General features: G+C 33.4%; 1 long non-coding RNA gene across 1 annotated transcript; it reads right to left on the bottom strand.

Annotated features, from left to right (window-relative positions):
* Positions 1 to 4,189: 4,189 nt before the first annotated feature.
* Positions 4,190 to 5,446, bottom strand: LOC138900753 (uncharacterized). The gene is made up of 2 exons (XR_011411999.1): positions 4,804 to 5,446; positions 4,190 to 4,357 (listed from the first exon to the last, which is right to left on the bottom strand). It is a non-coding gene; the product is annotated as an uncharacterized lncRNA (long non-coding RNA).
* Positions 5,447 to 6,988: the final 1,542 nt, after the last annotated feature.

Here is a 6,988-nt window from a genome sequence, read left to right as displayed (position 1 = left end):
CACATCTAGAATCTTGAACCGCTTCGAGATCGACTCTGGTGCCACGCTTGGTTTGAACGGCAACTGGGTGTATTACTTTCAACACTAGCGGTGCACCCGGGATCTGGTCCATTCGGGCATTTGTTTCCCTCATGAACCTCATGAGTTCGGTTTTGAAGGGATCATTCTTATTATTGTTACCAGATCCGCTGTCGTTTCCCTTGGCCCTGTCGAAGTCGACTTCGCCCCTCGAGGTGTTTTTATCAACCCTTTGTGTTGTTAGGTTTGTGGGAGCACCAAGAGGAACTGGACCTCTTCCATTCGCGTTGTTAGAAGCACCCGACAATGCCTGCCTCAACTCCGTTATGACCTGATCTTGCCGCAAGAGATGGCCCATAATAGCCGTTTGTTGCTCCCTCGGGATTCTTATTTTTTTACGCGACGTGCTCGTCTTCAGCATCATCAGGAGCTGCCTCCCGAACATGTCGTGGATATTGCCCGCCATGGACAGGCGTGGCCTCATCCCCCTCGTTGCGGGTATCACTGATCGAGTCTTCGTATTGAGGCAGATTTCCTTGGGCCTCAATGTTGTGTGCGATGTTGACATCGTTATCTGCCATTTTTTATGATTTTTCGCTAAGAAACAAAGAATTAAATAGATTAGTAATAGATGCAAGGATCAACTCAATTACACAACTGTCTAAGCCCCACGGTGGGCGCCAAACTATTTGCTCGTAAAACGGTACAATTAAATTTGTACGATATTTATAGGCAAGCGAATCGATTTGATCCCAAAATGATAAATAAATTAAATAAAAATTCAAGACTTAGGTTTGAAATCGAGATAAGACAGTGAATAGTCTGATTCCGGGAGCGGAGCTTCCGAAGGCAGTAATGGCAATATTAATAAGCAAGAAATGAAATATTATTGAGCTTTTGAATAGTATATAGCATAAGTTTGTCAGAAAATTCGTCTTCCTACAATAGCTGTTGAAATCTATTTATAGTTGCACCCAGAGAACAAGGTCCTAGGATCAAGCCTTTTTTAAATGACAATAATGGAGACCATTAAAGAATGTGTAACAGCAGGCTATGAATACCATAATTCTCTATAACGGACTTTGTATTTAATATTACAAAATATTCTTCATTGAATGCTACCGGGTGACAGATACTCGTTTGCCTTCATTAGCAATATTCCCTTCGGGGGCTCTCATGTGCCAACCGAAGTTGCTGCCCCCGATCTCAGTTCCCACGTGTCTCACTTTTTGTCTATCTCTGGTTTCACGTGTCGCTCCATTATGCGAGTATTTAATTGACCGATTTTACCCTATACAAGTATTTAGTCGACAACCATTATTGTATTTCTTATAACGTACGTAACTAGTACTCTTTAGTTGCATCTTTTAATCGTATAGCAAGTCAACTATCATCACTATGCTCTGAAATAAGTTTAAACAATGTGTATACAAGTCAGAGTTTTTCATTTGAATCAATATACGAAACAAGAAGTTAAGAATTTTAGCCACTCAATTACGAAACAACATACTTCTGTCAACTTTAAAATGATACATCCTCCGTTTCAAAAAATGAACCTTTACTACTTTTGGAATCAAATAAGATTTTCTTTGACTATATTTTTTGCAAATAATTTTAAAATATTTTGAATTGTTAACTATCGTAACTTATAATACTTTTATGTGATTTTTAAAATACGAAATTATATTTCAAAAAATTTAAAGAATTTATGTCCGGATTCACACTGAAAATAAATCAATTTGATTCTCATACTCCGAAAAGACTCAAGCAAATTGAAATGGAAAGAGTATTAATTAATAGTGCTATGATAATTGGTTTGAACCGACCAGAGATGAGGTTAATACTCTCATCGCCCCAAATTACCAGTTCTTTTCCAGATTATTCATTTACTAGTATTTCGATAGTAGTATAACCAGGGGTGTATAAATCGAAACGAAAAATCACATCAAACCAAAAAGTCAAACTAAATCGATAAAAAAATCTGATTAGGTTTGGTTTGATTTGATTTGGTATTGAGTAAAAAAATCATAACCAAACCGACATATAAATATATTATTTTTATATATACTTTTAAGAATTTTTATAAAATTTTCTTTAAAAACATATCTAGAAATAATTGTGATTCTCTTATGAGATGTAATATTTAGTTAAATATAAAGTGCTCCATTTTTATTAACTTTTAATAATGGGTTGTATGGTCACTTTCTTATCAAGTATTATTGAAATACGTTAATCTCTTCGTTCTTCCATATTCATACTTCAAGGTCTATTAAATTCTTATATCTTTTTCGAATTTGAAGTGGTATTTCGATAATTTAAAATTAGAAAGGACATATCATTATTTAGGTATCATATTGATTTTTATGTTTAATTATTAAATTCGATTAACCTTAAAAGTGTACATCAACGAAATATTATTGTCTGATGACTAAAAAGATAGTACTAGCATGTTTTACTAAGAAAATTTTCCCATAAGAATATTTTAATAGATCATATATTTTTTAATTTTTTAAATTTTTACTAAATATATATTTACTTATAAAAAATTTAATAAAGTAAGATTGAAATAGTATTTATTTAACAAAAAATCCGAAAAACTCAAAAAATCCGATAAAACCAAACCGATATAATTGGTTTGGTTTGGTTTTGATAAAAACCAAACCAATCCGGTCTATGTACACCTCTAATTATAACCCCATTTTTAATTGTTCTTTGAGTAGTTTAGTGGTTAAAAGTTAAAACTCATAAAAAATATATCTAATTTATGATTTGGTTGATAGGGGAGTTGAAAGAAGATTCAAAGAAATTTTAAAGTTTTGAGACGAAAATTTGCTCAAACCGACGAAAGGGCTAGAATGGAGAAACAACGTATTTTCCTTGCAATGTGCAATCAGCGTGCGCTCATATGGACAAGGCAAAAGTCAGAGCGTGCAACGTGTAGTCATAATTTCTGGGCGTTAATTTTAGAGATATTTTGGTCTTTGAAGTAATTTTTACACTATATAAAAACTTCTTTTTTCTCCCCCCAACGCACCAATCTCAACTTGGAAAAGAAGAGACACCGGTTTTAAAGCAACTTGAAGCTTGGGAGAGCATCAAAACCGTTCCAATTGAAGAACGAAGAGTTTTTCCTAACTTGTTTTATTCTCTTTTGTGATGGAAGTTGTTGACTATGGATATTATATTTTTAGTATAAATCTGAGTAGCTAGATTTTTTTGAACTAGCGTGAGTTTTGATGAACCAGGTGTTTGAGTAATTTTTGAATTCTTGATACACATTCTATTTATTTGACTAAGGCTTTTAATGAATTCAATTGTTTGAGCTCACAATTATTTTTGTCCTAGTGTTTATTTATTCTTGAAAAGAATTACAGGATTGATTCGAATAATAATACTGCGCGTTAATTTAAGGAATTAATTAACTTACTTTAGAATTTACTGGGATATCGTGAATCGACTGTAACATAAAATTGAACGGGTTTAGTGTCTTGAATTATTTTAAGAAAAATAGCTTAAGAATTAACGCGTTAGTAGTTGAAAAATTCTAGCGAATGATTCTATATCCAAAGTTGATAAAATCGTATCAAGCAAAATTTTCGGAGTTAATTCAAAACTATTCCGATAATAGTAAAATTCGTTATCCTAAACTTTTTATCATCTGCAAATTCTCTAGACTTTTACAGGTTTTTGTTTAGCATGCTTCATAGTTGTTTTTAATTCAAATAGTTAGTTAATATATAATTAGAAAACTCAATTATAATTATTTATCCTTTTTAACTTGATCGGACTTAGGAATTATTTAAATTGAATTACGTTATTCTCTGTGAAGCTCGACCCTAAACTCATAAACCATATTGTATTGGCAATAAATCCGAGTTAAGAGCGATCATATTATTTGAGTAATAAAGTTAGTATAACTAATGAATTAGATTATATATGTTCAATACAACTTTTTGCCTATATATTCCATCCGTTAAAATGAAAGAGTGATCTAAGAAAACTAAAAACTACATTTATACTAATTTTTCAAAAATTTATGCAATCAATCCAGTATAGTTAAATTAGATTGAACTGGTAAGCTTTTGCGATAACTGACTTTGAAAAGGACATGATAAGGAGGAGAAATTGTAAGAAGTTCTACGTATTGAAACCAAACAGGACGATCTGGCCATAAACGTAACAGAATTATATTTTCAGCACTAATATAATTTTGTCAGGAAATACATTAGAAAACACAATTTACATTCCTGGAATGACCATGCGCAAAACACGTACGTACATATTTAGATACGTTTCTGCACTAGCCTCATATTGACCATACACTTGTTTGCCTCTTCGCCTGAAACAAATATGAAGAAGAAAACATAAAGAAAGAAAATGGAGAGATGCACAATTGATCCTCATGATATCAGAGTAAATAGAGATTTGATTCAATTCTTCCATCACCTATATTTATGAAAGAAATATTCATGAAGAAAAGAATCAACGTTACCGCAACGGTGTATTGCTAATTAAGTATAATTAAGCAAATAAAAACGGCAACAGTGTATTGCTAAGTATAATTAAGCAAATAAAAAAGTGTGTGATGAGATAGTGACACGCTTCTAACACCACACTAGTCCCAAGTTGTGGCTTTCTATAATTTCCTCTTCGCCTAAGCTACGACGTCCCCTTTAAACAAGGAGAAAACAGATTGCATAATTGCATTTCTGCATGCATGCAGGCTGCAGCATAATTAGTTTTCATCAAAAATGATCTAATCCTCAGTGGGCAGTGGACATGTACCATTTAGGAAACTGCATGCATGCATGGATCGATATATACGTTAACACCACAGGCTCAGACTCCACAAATACTCCATTAATTAATATCAAATGCCATGGAAGAGGACTGAGGGAAAAAGGAAGAAGAAGAGAAAAAGTGAAAAGGCAAAAACAAGCAACGTCTATATATATGCTCAAAGACTCCTCATGATGCAAGAAAAATAATAAATAGAAATGGAGCTAGGAAGAGAAGAACAGCGTCGTTGTATGCACATCGATTATAAGTAAACATATAAGTTTGGATATAAAGATGGAAATTTTTCACTAGGTCATGCACAAGATAAAAAGAGGGCATAGTTCAGTCGCACGCAGCGTGGCACCGTCAATCTTTGCAATTGTATGGATGGAGCCACGCTGAGTACGCCTAAACTACTTCTTCTTTCTCTTTTCTTCATCTACGTACTTCCATCTCCAAACAAGAACAATCGTTGTTATTCGTATAATTTGTGTGTATGCGTGTATATATATTGCGTAGTAGTATATAATGACTTGTGATATATTAACTGCAAAACACAAAAAGCTGTCAAATCTCTATCTTTTAACATGGAGAGCCGGTGGCAAATGCCAGATGTAGCTTAAAGAGCGAATAATTCCAGGAATTTGCCATGTGAAAATACCATATGGAAGTATGAAGCTAGCTGAAACGGTGATGATAAGGTCCTTACGCATTACTATAACAGGGAGAAGAAAATTTATCTCCCAGTAAGCATCCAAGTGGCACTACCTGGCTCTGACTTACTTGTATTGCGGACACGTTTCTATGGTCTTTTCCCATATTTATGTTCACGATCATTGCCAAGTGGCGTACAGAAAGCTGGCGTTAGATATGCTCTAAATCCAATCTCATATTTGATAATTTAAACATATTTTTCTAATAAGTTATTTGATATAAAAATATATGGAATCTCATATTCTTTTATTATAGTTATTATTAATTGCTTAATTAACTTGATAAGGTTCTTGATTAAATTTTGAGACTTGTCATCATAATGGAGATCATGATAATGAGAGTAAAACTTCTTATAATTTAATCTAAATTTGTTCTTGATCGTAAGATTATTAATTTGGACATTAGTAATCCGGTTAGATCAATATTTATTTGAACGTCTTTATTGGATAAAGATTAGTCGATCTCATTGACTAAATCACATAGATAGATGATGCACATAGAGATATGATCATTGAACCGACTCATTGGATAATTTCAAATGGTTAGAATTACCATAAACTGCCAATATGATATTCTCTTGAAGAATGTGATGTAAGAGTTTCCTTTGACCTCAGATCATCATAGTAATTAAATAGTTATTTATTGTGCTTTGATACTAGACACCATGGCCCTAGGGCGATAGTTGAAAGGATATTTGGTATGATTAAATGCTTGTAGAATTAATGATTCATCAAGATGGAATCTGTCAACTCTAGGTAATGAGTTTAAGCTCCATGTTGTTATGAATTATAAATGACCAAACTACGACCTTGGTCAGGGCAATTGAATAAAAGAAGAAAAAAGTTTCTTAGGTCATTTAATGGCCGATTATATTTGACAGCTCGATCACGAGGATCCAAATCAGGGCCTCCATGAACACATAGTTGGTCGCCTATTAGGATTTGACAGTTGAACCATATCCTAGGGTGACCCAGAGCTATAAGGACAGAAAGAATTACAATTGTCATGACCCAAATTCACAAAAGGTCATAATGGCACACAACACCGCCGTCAGACAAGCCAACAGTGATTTACTAATTCGAATACTCATTTTAATATTTGAAATCATACTTTTCCTTAATTGAACAGTATAAATAGAATTTATAGGGTGAATAAAGATGTTTACACGAACCACCATAAAGAGTACCCTGAAGGAAAATCTCCAGAACTCGGTGTCACAAATACATGAGTATCAACTAGAAAATATAATAAAATATAACATCTGTCTAGAATATAAATTAGACAGGTAAAATATAAATAACTCTAATGGAGACTCTATAGGTTGAGGAGCGTAACATGGAAAATATCTCACGGTAAAGTCCCCGTAATAGCCGTATCGTTGCGCCCAAAAGACCATCAAACATATAAGTACTAGTACAAAAATGCAGCAAATGTAGCATGAGTACATAAATCAACGCGTACCCAGTAAGTATCTAGC

This window comes from Nicotiana tomentosiformis, chromosome 11 (assembly GCF_000390325.3).
Source record: "Nicotiana tomentosiformis chromosome 11, ASM39032v3, whole genome shotgun sequence".
NCBI classification, from domain to species: Eukaryota; Viridiplantae; Streptophyta; class Magnoliopsida; order Solanales; family Solanaceae; genus Nicotiana; species Nicotiana tomentosiformis.
The sequence above is the reverse complement of the archived record's forward strand: the minus strand, read 5'-3'. Positions and strand labels throughout refer to the sequence as shown.